Consider the following 23,299-nt stretch of genomic DNA (forward strand, 5'->3'; position numbering starts at 1 on the left):
AGGGAATTACACCCTGGCTCGGGGCTCCGTACCTCGACCATTCACAAGTCCCGGGACATGCTCCCCGGCCCAAGGCTCCGTACCTTGGTTCTAATAGCAAAGGGAATTACACCCTGGCTCGGGACTCCGTACCTCGACCATTCACAAGTCCCGGGACATGCTCCCCGGCCCAAGGCTCCGCACCTTGGTTCTAAAAGCCCAGGGAATTACACCCTGGCTCGGGGCTCCGTACCTCGACCATTCACAAGTCCCGGGACATGCTCCCCGGCCCAAGGCTCCGCACCTTGGTTCTAAAAGCCCAGGAATTACACCCTGGCTCGGGGCTCCGTACCTCGACCATTCACAAGTCCCGGGACATGCTCCCCGGCCCAAGGCTCCGCACCTTGGTTCTAAAAGCCCAGGGAATTACACCCTGGCTCGGGGCTCCGTACCTCGACCATTCACAAGTCCCGGGACATGCTCCCCGGCCCAAGGCTCCGCACCTTGGTTCTAAAAGCTCAGGGAATTACACCCTGGCTCGGGGCTCCGTACCTCGACCATTCACAAGTCCCGGGACATGCTCCCCGGCCCAAGGCTCCGCACCTTGGTTCTAAAAGCCCAGGGAATTACACCCTGGCTCGGGGCTCCGTACCTCGACCATTCACAAGTCCCGGGACATGCTCCCCGGCCCAAGGCTCCGCACCTTGGTTCTAAAAGCCCAGGGCACTACACCCTGGCTCGGGGCTCCGTACCTCCACCATTCCCAAGTCCCGGGACATGATCCCTGGCCCAAGGCTCCGCACCTTGGTTCTCAATAGCCCAGGGCACTACACCCTGGCTCGGGGGGCCGTTCCTCGATTATGAAGGTCTGAAGATTTCTTTTGTAAGCCAAGCTTCCCACTCTTGGAATATGAACCCGTGCGTAGAATCCGAGTCTAGCAAGGTTGGCATCTTAACTTCTTACCGAATATAAAGTACTTGATTCGCCATAAGGGTCGAGATCCCGGAAAGAATTTAGCTCGCCTGAGCGTTTCCTAACACTTGAAGAGTGTTATGCGAGCAAATGTATCATGCGGACGTTGAAGAAAAGAATAGATCGAGATATGGCGAGAAAGAGAATCGTTTTTATAACATAAGCCCGGAGGCGTAAATTACAAAAGAAAATATGGAAATACAAAGAAACAAATTTTAGACTAGATCTTCGGCAGTAGATTTTTCCCCGGCATCTTCGGGAGCGATCTCGGTCTCCTTATCAGCAGCACGTCCTTGGGAAGGGAATCGATGGCTCTATCTATGTCCGGAAAGCCCTCTTTGTCTATCGGGATCAAGCCCTCCTCTTCAAATTGTTCTCGGCACTTCTCGAAGCCGACTTTGAAGTAATTATACGATCTATCCTCAACCGCCGCTTGAAAATCCGAAGATTGGAGGAAAACTGTCTTCCACTCCCCTTGGGTAAGTTGGAAGAGCTTGAGCTTGTCTTCAGCCGCCACAAACCGGTGTTGCTGAAGAGTGGCTTCTTCCTCGAGATAACGAGCTCGGGACTCTAGAAAAGAAATTTGCTTTTGAGAAGCTTCTTCTCGAGCCAAACTTTCGTCCCAAGCACGCTGAGTCGAGACCAATTGTTGATTGTCCATTTCCAAGGAAGCAAGGAGATCGGTAACCTTCTCCTCGTGCAGCTTTTCAGCTCGGGCGATCTCCCCCCGAAGTTGGTCTTGGATATCTTGAGTCGCCCGAGCCTGCCTGTTCGTCTTGGTAGCTGCTGCAGCCACCTCCTCGATGGCCGAGACTATCATTTGAGCAGCCTGAACGAAAACAAAGTTAAAAAATAATAGGCCGGTAAGAATGTTAGACGAAAGGAAGGAGAGCTTACAGAGAAAATCCGATTTGATCCCTCAAGAAACCTGCTGCTAGCGGGGACACTCTTCAAAAAAATTGCTTCAGCGGGACGAAGCATCTCCTTGAAACGCTTTGCACCACTAGCAGTAGCCCCCTCGAAAAAAATGTTATTCAAAGGAAGCTCAGGGGTTGGGACCTCAGTAGGATGTGGGGAAGGCCGGGATCGGGTAGATTGGGAAGCACCTGGATCACCCTCAGATGGGCTTTCAAGAATGACCAGCTCGGGCTCTGCCACAGATTTTCTTTTCCTTTGACTTAGAGGGACAAGATCCTCAGTTTCTTCTGAAGTCTCAGCCATCACCCGGAAGGTGTCATCCCGGGGAGGATCCTCCCTGGTAATTTCGACTCTCTGGGACGCCTCCTCGGCAGCCCGCTTCTTTTCTGCTTCAACAGTAGCACGGCGAGCTGCAAGATCTTTCTCCCGGGCGATTTTCTCAGCCGCCCTTATTTTAGCAAAAGCTGACTGCATCTCGGAAATATCTGCACAGAGAAGAAATAAGGATAAGTAAATGAATAGGGAAACAAAGAAGAAAAAAGCGGTAGGGCAGAAAGGCGAATTACCGGGTTGAGAGCCCGAGCCCGCCACCTCATCAATTATGCGGTCCTCCAGATCCTCAGGTCGGGGACTCAACCCGTAAGTAGTCAGATTCTCATCAGAGATGAGGGTGGAGGACGAATATTTGCGCCCCTCTACCAGATCTTGACTGATAAGGAAGGGCTCTTCAAATTTATAGGTGCCGGGAAGGGAAGGTTGTGTGGGAAGAGAAGAAAGAAAACCCGACAGACAGGGAAGATCACCCAGAAGTCGAATAAAGAAGTATCTTTCTTTCCACCCTTTCTGCGAAGAGGGTATGTCATCAAGGAAGCGGGTATTTTGCCGGGCGGTCAAGGAAAAGGCATTATCCCCGAACCGACAAGAAAAGTAATAGTGAAGCATGAGAGGATTAATGAGAAACTCGTTCATTCGGAGAAGAACATAGGTGGCAGCCATTATTCTAAAGGAGTTAGGGTGAAATTGATTAACTGGTACACCAAAAAACTTGGCAACCGCAATGAAAAAAGGGTGAATAGGAAATCGGAGACCATTCTTAATTTGGTCTCGAAAGAAAGTGGTGTACCCGGGAGGGGGGTTTTTGGCTCTATCAGAAGGCCCGGGTATCAGAATAGAAAGAGTAGGAGGAATATGAGCTAAGGCCCGAAGTTCCTCACCAGCCTCCGAGTGCAGGGTGCTGCTCAGAAAGGAGAACAAAGGAATTCCCGAGGCCTCGGTAGGAGGAGGGCCCACAGTCCGGGCTTTACCGTTACCTTTCTTTTGGGCAAGAGCTCTGGGATGGCTAGAGTTAGAGGGTTTAGAAGAAGAAAGAGGTTTAGTTTGGTGGGCTACTGGTTTTTTAACCGATTGAGTAATAGAGCGACGGGGAGGGGGGGATTGAGAGGCAATAGAGCACAATGCGGCGGATTCATCGCTAGGCGAGCCGCGCGCATTGGCTCCCAACGTGGAAGAAGTGGAATCAGACATTTTGGAGAAGGAAAACTTACGAGTGGGTAGGGAAGACGGTGGGGAGATCGCCGGAGGAAAACGACTTTGCACGAGGAAGAACGAGAGAAGTATCGCAAGAGCTCCGCTGAAAAACTCGAATTCAAAATGGTTTCGGCAAGAAAGGTAAACCATTATTTATAAAGGGAGGGACTTGATCTCTACCATCGATTTGCATCCGATCAGATGGACGAGATGATCCTCGGGAATCGGTAAGTATGTGAAGGGACACACGCTGTAGTATCCCGATGCCTAATTTGAGTTAATTATTGGATTAATTATATTTCGGTGGGATCGGAAGGACCGAACAGAGTTCGGATCGTCCGAAGCGGGTTCGGATCGTCCGAAGAGGGTTCGAATCGTCCGAAGACAGGTGTCTGGACACGTGGAAGACATGCAAGGTTCGGATCGTCCGATCAGAGTTCGGATCGTCCGAAGTGTGCCGGATCGGATCTTCCGAAGTGGATCGGATCTTCCGATCGTTGTCTATAAATAGAGGCGCGAGGCTTCATTTGTTACTCGCCAATTCCGAGTGTTCCAGAGCGTTTTAGTCGTTTCTGATGGGTTTCTAGTCTTTTCCCGAGGTTTAGGCACTAGCGGGGAGCTACTGGTTTTGTAGCGGAGCTGCGCTCTAGTTGGGAGCTAGCGGCATCAGTGGGCTGACTACGGACGCAGGCTTGATTCTAGGGCTGATTGCTAGGATCTACTGATTTGAGGTACGAAAGTACTATCCGAGATAGCAGGATTGAGTATGCTTTACTATGTGTTGCATGTTTATATGTTGCATTATTATCTGTCATATGATGCATGGTTTATTATGCGGCATTTGCATAATCATGTTGAGCCTGACTATTTTTGAGATAGCCTGTTGAGAGGGTGCTCAGCCCTCGTTTGTTGTGGATGGTTGGACCCCGTTGGCCGACGGTGGTCAGGTCACCGGTATATCCACAGGTTTATTTTGGCATGGGAGCCACCTCCTGGTGCGACGGCGCAGAGTGCTACATACCTTGACGTCATTTACCTGAGCAGTATTTCGATATACCCAGATCCTGGTATCCAGTACATTTTGCATACATGCATGTCATAGTCTTGTATACTCATGCTTTCGGTGCTGAGCGTTTTATGCTCACGTCCTCGGTTTATCTCTGTTTTGGACACCCTATTCGATGGGGCAGGTCTCAGGTTGGACGGTCCAGGAGGGAGTGGACAGGGAGCTGGCAGAGGTTGACCTGTAGTTGTTGGTATTTGTTCTTGGTATTTAGTTCGATCTGGTTGTTTAAGTATTTTGTACTTACAGACTCGATTGGGTTGTATTACTGTTTTTCCGCTGTTTACCTGATTCAGTTTTAAATGTTAATTTTGCATGCTTAAGTTCTGATTAGTAGGTGATTCTGGAACGGGTCACTACATTTATGGTATCAGAGCATGCATTAAGATTTTGGGATTTAGAACTGTTCTTTTGGGTTTAATCTCTGGTAACTTTTGTAGCTAAGAGATGTCTGGTTTTGACGACGATGCTAGTAGTCATGGCAGCGTTGGACGCTGGGGAGACCGCGACGATCGGGAGCGTCGTCGAGAGCATCGAGAACGTCGTCAACACCGTCGTGATGAGCCTCGGAGTTTTAGTATGCATCGGTTCTTGCAGATGGGGCCGAAACCTCTTTCGGGCGGTGAGACTCCGGATGTTGCGGAGAACTGGCTCGAGAGGATGGAGAGCTGCTTCAAGACTTTTCAGTGCTCGGCGGAGCAGCAGATTGATACCCTTGATTTCTTGCTGGAGGGTGGTGCGCGCAAGTGGTGGAGGTCTACCTCTGCACCGATAGTTCAGCGACAGGGTCGAGTTCTTTGGGCCGATTTCCGAGCCGCTTTCATGCTGCTTTACTTTCCGCCAGCTCTTCTGCAGACCAAGGCGATTGAGTTGATCAATCTGAAGCAGGGAAGTTTGTCTGTTGATGAGTATCAGCAGAAGTTCTTTGAGTTGCTTCCGTATGTTCCGCATGTCAGTGACAATGCTATGGCCAAGTATAACCATTTTCTTCAGGGCCTCAATCAGGAGATTTATGATCGGGTTGTTGTCTGCGATGATCCGACATCGTATGAGGGCCTTGTAAATCGTTGTCGCCAGGCTGAGGGCAGTTTGTTGAGAGGTCGAGCCATGCAGTCTGCTCGTCCTACTAGTTCTTTGGGTCCCCGCGCCCAAGCATTCAAGAAGGCTAGATCTACTTCTTCTTCCTCTGGATCTGGAGGAATTTACCATTTTGGGAAGAAGAAGGGCCCGTGTCAGCATTGCGGGAAGGATCATCCGACGGAGCGTTGTCGCAAGGTTGCAGGTGCTTGTTACAAGTGCGGTGAGATGGGCCACATGAAGAGAGATTGTCCACAGACGGGCAGAGGATCAGGATCTGGTTCTCAGGCTTCAGTTCATCAGAGGCCACAGCAGGGACAGTCTACTCAGGGTTCTAACCTCCGACCGCGTACTCAAGGGCAGGTCTTTGCTCTTAACCAGGATCAGGCGGCTGAGGAGAACGAGAGAGTTATCGCAGGTGTGTTTTTATTATGTGGATTACCTGCTTACGTTCTCATTGACACTGGTGCATCTCATTCATTCATATCTGCGAGATTTGCTAAGCGTCATAAGTTACCTTTCACTTCTTTGGACGTTATGGTATCCGTTTCCACGCCGATGGGTCATTCGGTGCTAGCTAAACGTCTAGTTTTGGGTTGTCCTATAGAGTTTGAGGGTAATGTTTTAACTGCTAATTTGATGATTCTTGCGATGGAGGATTTCGATTGCATTCTGGGTATAGATGTGCTGACTGTGTTTAGAGCTACTGTGGACTGTTATCAGAAGTTTGTGCAGTTTCGTCCAGTTGAGGGCGACAGTTGGTTTTTCTATGGAGAGGGAGCGCGACCCCCGATGCCCGTGGTTTCTGCTCTGAAAGCCTGTCGTGCTTTAGAGTCGGGCGGGGAAGGCTACCTTATCTATGCTATTGATTCGTCCGCAGATAGTGTCGGTATCAGTGACATTCCAGTGGTTTGCGATTTTCCGGATGTTTTTCCCGAGGAGATTCCTGGTTTTCCTCCCGTTCGGGATGTGGATTTCGGCATTGATTTAGTGCCAGGCACGGCACCAATCTCTAGAGCTCCTTATCGTTTAGCTCCATCGGAGATGCAAGAATTGAAACAGCAGTTGCAGGATCTTCTTGACAAGGGGTATATTCGACCCAGTGTGTCCCCGTGGGGAGCACCAGTTCTTTTTGTCAAAAAGAAGGATGGTTCTATGCGGCTCTGCATAGATTACCGGCAGTTGAATCGTGCGACGATAAAGAATAAGTATCCGTTGCCACGGATTGATGATTTATTTGATCAACTGCAAGGTACCTCTGTGTATTCCAAAATTGATTTAAGGTCTGGTTATCATCAGCTTCGAGTTCATCAGGGAGATATATCGAAGACTGCATTCAGGACCCGGTATGGGCATTATGAGTTTCTGGTTATGCCTTTTGGGGTGACGAATGCACCAGCAGTTTTTATGGATCTGATGAATCGGGTTTTTCGGGAATTCTTGGATAAGTTTGTTGTGGTGTTTATAGATGATATCTTAATCTATTCGCATGATCAGCAAGAACACGCACAACACTTAAGGATTATTTTACAGACACTTCGCGAGAATCAGCTTTATGCGAAGTTGAGTAAATGTGAGTTTTGGATTGACAGGGTTGTATTCCTTGGTCATGTCATTTCTAGCGAGGGAGTTTCAGTTGACCCAAGCAAGGTGGAAGCGGTATTGAACTGGTCGCGTCCGACGACAGTAGCCGAGACCCGCAGTTTTCTGGGATTGGCTGGGTATTATCGCCGTTTCATTGTCAACTTCTCTCAGATTGCTAAGCCACTCACTCAGCTCACTCGGAAAGATGTTTCATTTGAATGGACATCAGAGTGCGAAGAGAGTTTCTTGGAACTTCGCAGACGTTTGACATCTGCGCCTGTTTTGGCTTTACCGTCTGGATCTGGTGGTTTCAGTGTTTACACCGATGCCTCTTTACAGGGACTAGGGTGTGTTCTGATGCAGAATGAGCATGTGATTGCTTATGCATCGAGACAGTTGAAGCCTCATGAGGAAAACTATCCCGTTCATGATCTGGAATTAGCAGCGATCGTTTTTGCTTTGAAAATCTGGCGTCATTATCTGTATGGTGAGCGATTTGAGATCTTCACTGATCATAAGAGTTTGAAGTATCTGTTCACTCAGGCTGAGTTGAACATGCGTCAGCGTCGTTGGATGGATCTACTCAAGGATTACGATTGTGAGATCAAGTATCATCCAGGATCCACGAATCTCACGGCCGATGCTCTTAGTCGCAAGGTGAGATTGTCTGCTCTTCAGACTTGTGCTGTATCTGGGATTATTCAGGATTTCTGTTCGATGGGATTCAATTGTAAGCATCGGAAGGGAACAGAGAGTATCCGTATAGCTACTATTTTGTCCGAGCCAGTTTTGTATTCTCGAATTAGAGATGCTCAGATGTCTGATTCTAAGATTCAGAAATTAGCTCGGTTGGCTGATGGAGATAATACTTCTGGTTTCCACTATCAGTCCGAGGGTCTTTTGTGCTTATCTGGTCGTGTTGTTGTACCGGAAGATGACACTTTGAGGGAGGAGATTTTGTCTCAGGCTCATCGTAGCAAGTTGAGTGTTCATCCAGGGAGCAACAAGATGTATAAGGATTTGAGGACTCGATTTTGGTGGAAAGGTATGAAACGTAATGTTTATCAGTATGTCTCCAAGTGCCTTGTCTGTCAGCAGATGAAGGCTGAGTATCGACGACCTGGAGGTTTGTTGCAGAATCTTCCTATTCCGGAGTGGAAGTGAGAGCATATCACGATGGACTTCGTGACTCACTTGCCTATGTCTGTGGGGAATAGAGATGCTATCTGGGTGGTAGTGGATCGACTTACTAAGTCTGCCCATTTTCTTCCGTATAACAGAGATTTCACTTTCGATCGGATGGCACGGTTGTACATTCAGGAGATTGTACGGTTTCATGGTGTGCCCGTGAGTATCGTTAGTGACAGAGATCCTCGATTTACATCTAGATTTTGGGGCAGCTTTCAGCAAGCTTTGGGCACTACCTTGAGTTTGAGTACTGCATATCACCCAGAGACTGACGGTCAGTCAGAGAGGACTATTCGTACTCTTGAGGATATGTAGAGATCTTGTGTGATGGATTTCGGGCCAGCTTGGCAGGATCATCTGCCGCTGATAGAGTTTGCATACAACAACAGTTTTCATAGGAGTATTGGTATGTCTCCGTTTGAAGCACTGTATGGTCGACGTTGTCGTACTCCTCTGTTCTGGGAGGAAGTCGGAGAACGACAGGTCGAGGGTCCAGAATTGATTCAGCAGGCCATGGACAAAGTTCTTGTGATCAAACAGCGGATTAAGACTGCTCAGGATCGACAAGCGAGTTATGCGAACACCAAGCGCAGACCTCTTCATTTTGATGCAGGCGAGAAAGTGTTTCTCAAAGTATCACCTTTTCGGAGGATTCTGAGATTTGGACTCAAGGGTAAGCTATCTCCGAGATTCATTGGTCCTTTTGAGATCTTAGAATGTGTGGGAGATTTGGCCTACAGATTAGCTTTGCCACCGTATCTGTCTAGTGTTCACAATGTGTTTCATGTGTCCTTGTTGAGACGATACGTAGCGGATGAGTCTCATGTTTTGCATCCGACAGAAGTTCAGCTGAATCCGGATTTGTCTTTTGTGGAAAGACCGGTTTCGATCTTAGACCGGAAGGATAAGGTACTGCGGAATAAGACTATTCCTCTTGTCTTAGTGCAGTGGCAGCGCCGAGGTACTGAAGAAGCTACTTGGGAACTAGAGAGTCGCATGCGGTCAGAGCATCCAGAGTTATTCTAGTTGTAGTATTTTCAGTTATGATTGTAATTTCAGTTGTGCTTTCAGTTGTAATTCATTCTTAAGTTGAATGTATTGTTGTTCAGAATTGTCATTCTTCAGACTCGATTTCGCGGACGAAATCCTTTTTAGGGAGGGAGAATGTAGTATCCCGATGCCTAATTTGAGTTAATTATTGGATTAATTATATTTCGGTGGGATCGGAAGGACCGAACAGAGTTCGGATCGTCCGAAGCGGGTTCGGATCGTCCGAAGAGGGTTCGAATCGTCCGAAGACATGTGTCTGGACACGTGGAAGACATGCAAGGTTCGGATCGTCCGATCAGAGTTCGGATCGTCCGAAGTGTGCCGGATCGGATCTTCCGATCGTTGTCTATAAATAGAGGCGCGAGGCTTCATTTGTTACTCGCCAATTCCGAGTGTTCCAGAGCGTTTTAGTCGTTTCTGATGGGTTTCTAGTCTTTTCCCGAGGTTTAGGCACTAGCGGGGAGCTACTGGTTTTGTAGCGGAGCTGTGCTCTAGTTGGGAGCTAGCGGCATCAGTGGGCTGACTACGGACGCAGGCTTGATTCTAGGGCTGATTGTAGGATCTACTGATTTGAGGTACGAAAGTACTATCCGAGATAGCAGGATTGAGTATGCTTTACTATGTGTTGCATGTTTATATGTTGCATTATTATCTGTCATATGATGCATGGTTTATTATGCGGCATTTGCATAATCATGTTGAGCCTGACTATTTTTGAGATAGCCTGTTGAGAGGGTGCTCAGCCCTCGTTTGTTGTGGATGGTTGGACCCCGTTGGCCGACGGTGGTCAGGTCACCGGTATATCCACAGGTTTATTTTGGTATGGGAGCCACCTCCTGGTGCGACGGCGCAGAGTGCTACATACCTTGACGTCATTTACCTGAGCAGTATTTCGATATACCCAGATCCTGGTATCCAGTACATTTTGCATACATGCATGTCATAGTCTTGTATACTCATGCTTTCGGTGCTGAGCGTTTTATGCTCACGTCCTCGGTTTATCTCTGTTTTGGACACCCTATTCGATGGGGCAGGTCTCAGGTTGGACGGTCCAGGAGGGAGTGAACAGGGAGCTGGCAGAGGTTGACCTGTAGTTGTTGGTATTTGTTCTTGGTATTTAGTTCGATCTGGTTGTTTAAGTATTTTGTACTTACAGACTCGATTGGGTTGTATTACTGTTTTTCCGCTGTTTACCTGATTCAGTTTTAAATGTTAATTTTGCATGCTTAAGTTCTGATTAGTAGGTGATTCTGGAACGGGTCACTACACACGCAATCATTATAGTGTCAGGCTTATCGACTCCTCGGGATTCGAAACATTAATGACCGTTGGAGCAAAGGAGCACGTGTCATTATGGCACCGCATTAATAGGCCGGAGGGTTTTTTAGACTCCGGTAAGATTGTCTTTTAGCCCGGAAAGCTTATTGTCCCGGGTTGGTGATCTCTAAGTCCGGGTAATGCGAGGTCCCGACATCTTATTTATATTGAAAAACCCTAGATTATGTTCGGAGTCCGGGAGGTACCAGACCCTGGGATCATATTTTAACCAGTTACGTTACAAGGACGCTCAATTTTAAGCACGGGGTTATTACGATTTATTGAATATTTGGTGTTCGAGCGTGAGTAAATTCCCTCAGATTTGCTTACAGAAGAATAATAATAAGGCAGTATGCATCAAGTAAAAATTTGTATTACAGAAAATAGCGACGAACTGTTATAATATTCATTATGCAAGATACAGAATCCTGCCACTCTGTTATCCAATTGGTCAACTCGTGGATTCGGAGGTTGACGAAGGATTCATCGGTCATTATCTTATTCAGCGCATGCCATTCCTTCCACAGCATCATGTGTCGTAAAACTTCAGCATCAGCCAGATCTGTCACTCGATCTACTACAAATTCTCGGGTGTACTTCATCGCCCTCGCTCTTTGTGCTCGGGTAGGGGCGATATGATTGCGATAGGTGTTATTCAAATCTTGAACCTTGAACCACACGTTCATGACCTTTACCCAGATAAGCCCTTCAATGGTTTTCTTTATTTCCTCCAGATGAGGACGCATGGCATTCGTCACTATGACATGAGTGCTGCTGCAAGCGCTGGAACCACTTGAACTCGACATTTTGGATTAAGGATCAATTGGCATCTCTACCATATGATTTATTTATAGGCAAGCGTCCTGTAGTATAGAGGGAATCGAAGGGTCTCAAGCCAGTTGAAACGTTTCCTCAATTACTTAAAAGACAAAATTAATCGAAACCAGCAAATCTGTACACGTGGACGACAAGGATAGCCCTCGTGAATTGTGATAAGCAGACGAAAGGGCATGATCAGTTATCCAAGCGTCAAAACGACACATCTCGGGATATGGAACGTTTCGTTTCAACGAGAGTTTAGTGACGATTCGCGCATCATTACAACACCACGTTGGTAGACCGGGAAATTCCAGGCCCCGGTTTGTTATTTTGTAGCCAGGGAAATTCCAGGCCCCGGTTTATTATTTTGTAGACCGAGAGAGGCCAGATCCCGGCTTATCCTATTGTGGACGGGGAAATTCGTGACCTCGGCATATCAGTTGATAGGCCGAAATACCAACAACTCAAGCATCTTCTTTTGAGTTTGGGGAGCATTAGTCACTTTAATATTTGCTATTTACCTTCATTTAAATTGGTTTTATCATTCATCGGGTATATGCCAGAACAAAACAAAAAGGATATTTCATTGCTTAAAAAAATGAGCAGAAAGTACACGAAGATGTTCCTTTTCGACAACAACCCTCCATTGATACAACCAACCGGTGAGGTTTCCGGTAGCGGTCTTGCCAAAGCTATCCGACCCGGCTATATCTTCCAAGATCTTCAGCTCCCTTTGTAGCATTAGTGCGTAGACACCATGATGAGTAAATATGTCCACGTAATCCGCAACACCGAGGCGCCGACGGTATTTTCGCATAAGAGCCACATTCTCAGGAGTAGGAACCCCCTCTACATATTGAGAGGATTCCAGCTCGTATAGTTTTTCCCAAAAATGGATTATTTTGTGGAAGACTTCGTCCTACATAGCCGTTTTCCGTTTCTCTATTGCAGATACCATAAGTTCCTCCGCCATATCCGGAACCTTCGAATTGCTCGAGCTTGCCATTTCACTTACCCGATGAAAATCTGTGAGATATGACGAAAGAATGAATAAGGTTGCTATTTATAGAGGAAGGCGATAATCTCCGCCCTCGATCTGAATTTAATTGGACGATCGCAAAAAGCCTATGAAATTGTGCATACAGGTGAAAAGACGTGTACGTAGAGCAGGCTCATTATTACCTTGAGAAAGAGCGATTTTCGGCGAAATTAATGCTGGTGCATGCACCATGACGAAATCTTTTGGAATTCTCAAGAACACTAACAACAAATACTCAATGCGGGAGAGATCTTAAATCCCGGCGTGGGCACTTAGGAGATCCAGTACCCATTACTCCACTTTACGGTATGCTTTGAGATTATGGTGTGTGACTGAATCGGGACAGCGAGCAGAGCTCTAGCCCGACTATTTTAGGGATGGGTGGTGATACCCCCATTATGATCCGGGTTGAAAATCACCCGATACCCAAGGTCACGACCCGTGTACAGGGTCAATTTCCTAGCTATCCGGGTAAGTCTTTTCTTCCCGGGCAATGTACCAGTAACCCGGGCCTTTGAAAGAGTTTCCCGGGAGGAGTTCCCGGTTACACCACCACTTGGGCAACCTCGAGAATGGCACCACCTAGAGAAGTGAATCACACTCGAGTGTGATTGATACCGGCAATCTAATCTGTCAGAACAACTTGGATTTGGAGTGTCCGAGAAGTCATCAGAAGCTAGTATGGTAAATCGACTTAGTAGATGGCGCAGAAACCGAGGTAACTACCCATTCCTCTCCTATAAATAGCAGGTATTAATGAGATTGAAGCATCATGAAAAAAACTTTGAACTTTAAGCATTATACGTATTTTTCCTCAAATATTGCTTGTGTTCATCATCTTCACCTGCTGACTTAAGCATCGGAGTGGTCACGCCGGATACCTCTCCGGCGCCCATTCACGAGTTACTTTCTTGTTTGTAGGCCACGATCGAAGTCATCCATTCAACTCAAATTCCCAAACACTATAAATTCTTGATTTGATCCGTTGGAGCTCCTTACCCGGCTCACACATTTCAGCGGAATCGCATCAATATTATCAATAAATATAAAGAGATCATGCATGCAACAAACAAGAAGAGAAAAGAAGAGAGATTATATGTTGTTATCTCTATCCTTTTCTCCTTGTACCATTCAAGCATCTGCTTTTTACCCCCTGAGCCAACACAAGTACGGAACCTCGAAAATGTGATAACACCAAATGTTCCCCACATTTTCATGGATGGTTGCCAACGGAATAATGACATTATCTGACACAAGTGAAAACATGCATGATTAACAAATGAACATCAATAGATGATTTGAGAAAGAATAATGCAAGCTAAAGCTAGCAATAGAAGATCAATTACATCATGCACACCAGCAAATGAGCTGGCATTTTATCAGTTTGGAACAAAGTAAGCTTTCGTCAAAGCTGGACGCTCGTAAGGTGCATATGCCTGTGATGAAAAAAAATATAGATTGAAGCACAACCACCAAATGCCATACTATCAGCAACACAAAATTAGATACCAAAAAATGTGGGATACAGAAAATATAGTTTACACCACTCTAATTTTTAATATATTCTTTTTCATATTCCTTGAATTTAAAATCTTTAGAAAATGCTTTGATCACATGTCATCAATCCTACGACTCACAGCATCCACATAATGTTGATTAATGGAACCAAAAAAACATTTTGCATAACTAGAGCAAAATCAGTAGCATATGACAATAAAGGACATGAGAAAATGTACAATAAAGGTATTTCTTCAATCAAACAAAAGTGGATCAAAGATTTTGCAAATTACCAGGAAATATAGAAAATCGGAGGTCCTCCGGTTGTGTGAGCAATTAGTGTTTTGGAGAGAATGAATCTGCTTTGCGATGCCCTCTTTCCCTCACACATAGCATGTAATATTTGTGTATTTTTTTTACCCCAAAAATAGATTGCTTCTGGCTTCCTTCGCTGTCTGTGGGTTTCGACTTCGCCGGTGGATGTTGACATCGGCGGGCTTAGGTGGCTATGGATTTAGTTTTTCCAACTTAAGCTTGAACAAAGGAGAAAAAATAAAATGGAAAAAAAAACGAAGGAGAAGGAGAAATAAAAATAAAATGAGAAAATGTGTAAATTAGTTGACTAGGGAGTTTAAAATAAATTTTTCAAATGTGTCAGGATTGAAGAATTAAATATTTTGACATAAGGACTGGACACCAATTTGTGTTTTTTATTAGGGATTTACATCAATTTTGTCTTTTAAAATTACAAAAAATATTACTAAGACATGACTATTATTTTCTCGAGTGAAGATAAATTGATCAATATTTTTCCCCATCACGCCATCAATAAGTAAATCCAACGTGCGCCATGAAGAACCGCCTTCTTTCATGGCATCATGGGCGGCTCCTCCCCACTCCGCCACCCTCTTCCTTACCTCCTTCGCCACCTTCCCGTCGCCGATCAGATCCCCATTACAACAAAAACGGCAAGTTTGTGCACGCTGAAAAATAAATATTAGCAACGGTTTGCGACAAAACCGTCGCAACTTGGCGACGAATTACATCCGACAATCTGTCGCTAATTTAGCGACGGTCTTTAAATTTAGAGATCGTTTTATAATTTCGCGACGGTATTAACCGTCTCTAAATTTTGCATAAAAATAAAACAAAAATTTACTTTTACAATTTATTAATTTTTTATAAAAACTACCATACAACTATAATAATAATACTAATAATACTCATTATTATAATTAACAATTAAAAAATTAACAAAAATTTGAAAAAAAAACACGTATCTAAATCGAAACTAAAATCGTATAAGTAGAGAAAATTTTAAGTGTTGTGAAGTGGTGTGGAGGAAAATGGAACGGAGATCGGATATAAATAGTGAATTTGCGATTTTTTTAGCGACGGTGTTTGCTTAACCGTCGCCGATGTATGTTATTAGCGACGGTTAATAAAAACCGTCGCTGATTGTAAATCGACGACGGATTTCATTAAACTGTCGCTAAATGTGGGGTCAAAATCGTCGCTCTTGTAAATTAGCGACAGGTTTACTCGAAACCCGTCGCTAATTTAAAAAATTCGAACTCTTTTTCCGCAGCGTGCTAATAATAAGCATGCCGTGAATAATACTATTGACGGCGTGCGATTAATGTACGCCGTTAATGTCTGAACACGATTTTTTTTAAAAAAAATGATTTACTATCCGCAGCGTGCTTTTAATGCACGCCGTCCATAGTAATATCTGCAGCGTGCTTTTAATGCACGCCATTGATAGTATCAAGTTACTATTCGCAGCGTTCTTTTAATGCACGCCGTCCATAGTAATATCCGCAGCGTACTTTTAATGCAAGCCGTTAATAGTATCATGTTAGTTTCCGCAGCGTGCTTTTAATGCACGCCGTCCATAGTAATATCCGCAGCGTGCTTTTAATGCACGCTGAAGATAGTAATATCCGCAACGTACTTTTAATGCACGCCGTTCATAGTATCAAGTTGGTAACCACAGCGTGCTTTGAATGCACGCCGTCGATAGTAATATCCGCAGCGTGCTTTTAATGCACGCTGTTAATAGTATCAAGTGTAACACTATTAACAGCGCACATATGGGTGCACGCCGTGAAAAGTAGCATTCGCAGCGTGCTTTTAATGGTTCGCCGCCACATGACCCCTCACAGGATTGATGCCAAGATCTATATAAGTCCAGGAGGTCTTGGGTTCTAATCCTGGGAAGGCAAAAGCTCCAGTGCCTGGGCTGGAGAAGTTCTATGAGTAATGGGTAATGGGATAACCGTGAGGGGACTTAAGCCCAATCGGGAACAGCCCATGTGCATTACACGTGCAATGTCTATGGCACTCACTGCTAAGAATAAGCTTGTTTTCGTTGACGGAACGTTCATGCGTCCTCCTCCTGAAGATTTGTTGTATAGTGCCTGGATTAGATGCAATAGTATGGTGATTTCATGGCTACTTAATGTTGTGAGTCGAGAAATAGCTGATAGCCTCATGTATATGGCTATCGCACATGAGATTTGGATAGATCTCCGCGAAAGGTTCAATCAAAGTAATGCACCTCAAATTTTTCAAATCAAAAGGCTATTGACTGGTTTACAACAAGGTTCAATGGAATCAAAACTATGTGGTTACTGAGAACTTTTTGGGATGAATTGAAGGATTTCCAACCGGTATCGGTGTGTAATTGTGGTTCTATGAAGGATTGGGTGAAGTACCAAAATCAAGACTATATCATGCAATTTCTGATGGGACTCAATGAGTCATATGCTCAGATTCGTGCTCAAGTTCTGATGATGGATCCGATTCCTGTAATTTCAAAGATCTTCTCATTGGTGGTTCAGGAAGAACTTCAATTGAAACGTCTGCCCTTTTTTGCTTTCTTAATAAGTACCAGAATTTTTTTTTTCGAACCTCACATAGCATCGGTCGAATAAAAAAATATTTTGGAATCATTTTAAAAGTAAAACAACCAACTACTTTACTAAATCTAAAAATAACATTTGAAAAGTATAGCCCATACTATAACCTCTCAAAAACTACTCATACATAAATTGTCATAAAAAAATATCTTTAACGTCACTTAAAATTATAAATCATGACTAGTGCGGAAAACTAGCGTCGGTCCTCGGGATATGTGCACCTTTAGTCCAGTCAAGCCAACCATCAAGACCTCCATAAACATATTCATAATCACATGCATCAATCACACCTAGTGAGTCTAAAGACTCAACACGTCATATTCTTGATAACGAGTAATACGTAATACAATTAACATATAACAGTGAAAAATACTTTACTTAATATCGTTTTCATGAAGATGCATAAACATAAACATTTTCGTAAACATTTTCATGATGCATAAAACTTTTAAATAAAAACATTTCCTTAATCCTTTTTCATAAACATTTTCATAAACATATTCATGTCATCCTCAACATATTCTGTAATGCCCGAGAATTATAGAATTGTTAAACCAAGATTATTAATCTTCATTAACGGGAGACTCGGAAGATATGAGAATGCATGACATGCAATGAGGGAAGGAAAGACTTGAGAAACCAGGTGTGGCATGATCAGAAAACTAGAATTTAGAAGTTTGCACGACCGCACCCGCGGTGCTAGCACGACCGCCCCCGCGGTGCGTGTGCAGAAAATGTAGTGCAAAACCTGTAGCCACGCCGCACCTGCGGTATTAGATGGAGCGCACCCGCGCTGATGACACCGCACCCGCGGTCGTGTAGGCAGCGCAACCGCGGTCTCAGCTTTGAGATAATGGATAGGAATCACCGTTTGAGCGCACCCGCGGTGCTGGCATGACCGCACCCGCGGTGCGACGTGCACTTTGAAAATGATGCCACGTTTTATGATGTGCATGCAGTTTATATATAGTGGAATGACACGTTTTCCTTCAGATATTCAGAAGAGGAGGTCGAGGATTTGAGAGAAAAATCCTGACGCCTTTTAGATTTGCGATTTCGAAGAATCCGTGTATCAGAATTCGAATCTGAACGCAGCAGCGTGTTCCTCTCGACACGAGCTATACAAGGACGTAAGTTTTGTTACGTTTTGGGATGTTTTGAAAATATGATATTGCTAGAATTGCATATGATTCAGATATGACGTTTCTACTACCGTAGACATTGTAGAATTGAAGACAGATTAAAGAACAGATTGTTTATGTATTTATTACGATTTTTGAAAGATATTGACTGAGATTCTATAGCAGACTTATGTTAGTATTCAGAGTATGACTGTATTGACACCGATTATGAGTTCCAGTATTTTATTTGGGATGTTCAGATGGACGGGGTTATTCAGATTGTATTGTTATATCGTCGAAACATCAGTATTGATTGAGATTGATCAGACTCAGTAAGTATTCAGATTGTATTGCAATGTCGATGACATGAATTAGATTGTATCTTGTTCAGATATTGATCAAATTGTACACTGATTTGAGTATTGATCAGAACAGATTGTGTGTTGAGTTATTTACTGATACAGCGTATTCGATATTGTCTTTTCAGATTGGTATGGACAGAGTTGAATACAGATCATCATCTTCGTCAGACCGAGACGACAAAGGTATAATTCATGTGATATTCGGGAAGAAACAACTCAATCGAGATCATCCTTGAGTTGCCCAGTAAATCACATACTATATTCTTGTTTTTGTTTTATCTGATCATACTTAATTTACTGATTGTATTCATGCATTAAGATAGGAAAGTCTGCGAGATCATCTAGACTTCTAGATGTTCGGCGATATCACAACTTAGGGGAAGATCACCGCCCCTTTGTAGATGCGGATACAGATCAGGCCGAAGTCTAGGAATAAGACGTACAGCACCTCGATTGGTAGGGTAGGTGACAGACAGTGACGTCTTATTCACACCGGGATCCCTAGAGTTATAGTCGAGTCGAGTCTAGACATGAACTGATTAGAACTGTATGCTTATATGGATGTGGCTCCTAGATCATGGGACCCATCATTACTGCTTCCAGTTGGGTTAGCATGTTTTATGATTAAGATTGTTTATATGCATGTTTATCTGATTTGAGTTGCATGCTTATTTGATTAATTTCATAGATTATGAAATAGATTGTTTCTATACATGATAGCATGTTTTATAAATTAGTTTGTTTATATACATGTTTACCATGTTTTATACTGGGATTTATTCTCACCGGAGTTATCCGGCTGTTGTCTTGTTTTGTATGTGTGCATGACAACAGGTGGGGCTGGATCAGGGTCGAGATGACGATGAGAGAAGACGAGTTAGCGTGGTGATTCCGGACTTGTAGCAGACTTGGTTTAATACTTGGAATTTAGTAATTAAACCTTAGACTTAGGTTGTACAGTATTGTACTTTTCTACTGAACTGTAGTTTTTATACAGAGATGTATAATGTTTAGATTCCATTACCTTCCGCAGTTACATTTTAAAAAGAAAAATTTTTAGACCCTGTTTTATCTTAATTGATAATTAAATCCCAAAGATGATTAAGAAGATGATTAGCGTCCGGGTCCCCACAACAGGTGGTATCAGAGCGATAGATCCTTTAGAGTGAGATAGTCAGAGTTGATAGATCTTTTAGATTGAGATAGAGGCGAATGAGCGGGGTAGATTGAATTTTCTTTCCTTGCATGTGATTGCTAGCATAAGATTTATTTCAATGTTGACTACGTTGTGTGTGCTAGCATGATTTATTGATTTCCCTATTACATGTTGTTTGTTATCTGAGTTGACTGCAGCATGTAATGGTTAAGCCTGAATCAGAACCGAGTCTGGATCAGAGGTATATGATCAGAGGAGGGCTGAGACAGACTGTATAGATTGGGTACTAATCTGTTTGATACTCAGATATACCGCCTCGGAGATTTCCAGAAAGGGGTAGCACTTCGTCTGAACAGATGGATGTATCAGAGGTTCAGCTAGAAGAAAAGATGAAAGAATTTGAGTTATTACAGCCGCCGATTCTGAGTGGTACCGAGACATCTGAAGACTGTCAGAACTGGTTTGATGATATAGAAATCTTGTTTGATTTACTTGATTGTACAGATGAACAGAGGGTTAAAATGGTGCCTTATCAGTTACGAGAAGCCGCCAGGAATTGGTGGATTACCAGTAGAAGAATGTGGGAACAGAGAGGTACAGTGATTTCGTGGGAAATATTCAGAACTGAATTCTATCAACGATTCTTCTCAGTCTCGTACCGAGAGGACAAGAAAGCAGAGTTTGAGAATTTGAGCCAAGGGCAGTTGAATATTGATGAATATACCGCCAAATTCTCTACTCTACTGCACTTTGCTCCTCAGATAGCTGGAAATGATGAAGCTATAGTGAATCAGTTTATCAGATGGTTGAATTCGGAGGTAGTTGCATTTATGAATTTGCAACGACCTTTTCATTTCGCTGATATCTTGAGTAGAGCAAAGAGAGCGGAGATGAGTCTGATTAGACAATTGACCAGGTTGTGTGTGAAGCCACCTCAGACACAGCAGTCCCCTCTTCGAATTGATCGAGGCAGCACGAGTGGAAAGCAAGATTTGCTGAAAGTTCAAAAGAAGTCATTTAAGAAGTTGGGAAGTGGTTCCTCTAGTTCAAGTGGTTCCAGTCCTAGTCATACTGATGTCTATTGTAGGACTTGCGGAGGGAGACATTCCTCAGAGCAATGCCAAGGAGTGCTTGGTAGATGCAATATCTGTAAACAGCTGGGGCATTTTGCTAAAGTTTGTCCCCAGCGACGGTTCCGAAGATCTTAGGGAACAGCGTTTAATTGAGAAACAGACCCAGAATCCACAACAGGTACTATCCTTTATGATTAGATTGCATATGTATTGATATATACTAATGCATTCCCTATGATTATCTTAGACTGAATTCAATTGATATATGATGTATCTGTGGGGTTTGTTTGTACTGTGGTATTGATTCCTATTTGTTGGGAAAGAAAGAGTGATATCAGAAATTTTTGTAGAATATGGTATACTACAGTAAGATGAGAATAAGATTGAGTTAAATTATAATGTACTTGTATTTTTCTGATTCGACTGCATTACTGATGTTAATATGCTGAACAAGTACAGAACGGTGGTAGATTCTTTTCAGAAGAGTATAAAATTTAGACCAGATATGGTTGGTGACTAGAAATTTCATAGTATTCTAGATTTAGAATTCCTGTGATATTTAGATTGTCTATGACTCGATTAATACAGAAAGGAACAGATGGTATCCTTATGTATTCAGTAGATTTACTGAAATCGAGTCTAGAATTGGCAGATTTGCCAATAATGCATGAGTTGGCTGATGTTTGCTTAGATAAGATTTCAGAATTGCTCTATATCAGAAAGATAAATTTCAGAATTGAATTCTGATCAGATATTGATTGTTGTTTTAGAATTTAAGGCAGAATAACGTTGAAGGTACAGAATGACATTGAATGAACCGAATGCTACAGAAAGAATTGAAAAATCAGTAGAAGAGTACTGACCAGGAGTATACCTGATTTAGTGATACTCTTTAGCATGTTTAGAATATTGAAAGATGTTCTGACGATTTTATGCTTATTATATCTATGATATTTGATATGTTAACAGCATCTGATTGAGTAAATGGAATATTTGAAGATTTTATTGAATATTCAGAGAACCGTGATTATTGTATACAGAAATTAGTCAGGTATGAATCATAATTGAAACAGATTGTATTCAGAATATGTGATATCTGCAGTTTGTATACCGATTTATTTACACAGTTGAGACAGAAATCAGTGACTGTAAACGATACAGGTAACAGATATATCAGAATTAGCAGAAATGTCAGAAAGTCAGAATTGCTGAGTTTTACAGATTTTCTTATTCTCTTATTCCCTTATTATGTTATATCTGCTTGCGTATTGTGATTAATCTAAATCAGTAATTGAGACATCTTATATTGTTTGGGAGCATATTCTATTTGCAGATGAGTTATGGCAGATGATTTGGGCACTGTGAAGATTGATCAGTAGTCAGAATTATCAGTATTGCCAGCAATCGTTATTTTATGAGTTTTATTAAACTCACTAGATCTGTATAGGCTGTTTTTATCTCGAATCTGATTGATATTACTGTGGTTTGCATGTATGTTTGATACAGAATATTGTAAACAGTTGAGAGTTGCAACAGTTCAGAAATGTGATCAAAATGCTCAGAATTGTATTTCGATAATCAGAACAGAGTTTCGATTAGAGCAACCGATATGTGATTTGTGTTTGTATAAGATTGATTATCTTGTGATATCAGGATGTTTCAGAATTGTATAACAGAATTGATATTTATAATCAGAGCCGAATACCAGGTAGGTATTTCTTCTTTATTTTATATTATTAACTGATTGTTTATACAGAATAGTTCGAATCTGAAAGCACAGATAGTGTCAGAAATGCACAGTAGTGAGTTCAGTTTTCATTCAAGTGATTGTGAATGTATGATATTCGAAGATAGTTATGATATAGACAGATTAAATCAGTTATAACAGAAATTTTACAGCAAGGTTGACAGTAATGGTATTGAGTGTATGAATTGTCAATAGAAGAAGACAGAAAGATAGAAATCAGAAGATTTATTACAGAACTGTATAGTTTTAAATAGAGATGAGAGTACATTTCTATGGCTTTTGTAATGACATTACTGCCATTTTCTACAGATTGTGATATGATATGATTGTGATTGGCAGATTGTTCAATCTATATCTATCAGTTTGTACAAGATGACGTACAAACATGACCAAATGACATAGGTTGATGTCAGAGAAGCGGTCAAAAAGATCAGAATGCCACCATAGATTATGTCAGATTGTTTCACAGATTGACAGGCAGTCAGAATGTGTTATCCAGATATTGGAAGACTTTGATGCAGCTTTAGGGCTGGATGTTAGCACTAATTGATATGACTTATTATCACTGCGTGACAATAACTATCAGCTTATCAGATGGGTAACGAGATAGTTATAGACAAGACAGTATACTATGAATACTATAGACTTCTTTTGAAGAAAATTAGAAGAAAGATAAAGATAGTTCAGAATGGACAGACTTAAGAAACCAACGTCGGATGATGACGATTGGTATTTGAAGCTGAAGATGGTATATGTCTTTGATTGAGATAAACAGATTTGATAACAGCAGATGGTACTGATATGTGATGAGCTGTAGCTTGGTTTATACAGATGTTGTATACCCAGCATGGCAAGATTGATTCGGTCAGAGTCAGTTTAAGAAGTATT

The 23,299-nt window shown here is 42.9% G+C and overlaps 1 long non-coding RNA gene across 1 annotated transcript; it reads right to left on the reverse strand.

The window, feature by feature from the left end:
• Positions 1-13,571: 13,571 nt before the first annotated feature.
• LOC140803842 (uncharacterized) lies at positions 13,572-14,617 on the reverse strand. The gene is made up of 3 exons (XR_012111942.1): positions 14,325-14,617; positions 13,892-13,970; positions 13,572-13,781 (listed from the first exon to the last, which is right to left on the reverse strand). It is a non-coding gene; the product is annotated as an uncharacterized lncRNA (long non-coding RNA).
• Positions 14,618-23,299: the final 8,682 nt, after the last annotated feature.

Source organism: Primulina eburnea, chromosome 10 (genome assembly GCF_022965805.1).
Source record: "Primulina eburnea isolate SZY01 chromosome 10, ASM2296580v1, whole genome shotgun sequence".
NCBI classification, from domain to species: domain Eukaryota; kingdom Viridiplantae; phylum Streptophyta; class Magnoliopsida; order Lamiales; family Gesneriaceae; genus Primulina; species Primulina eburnea.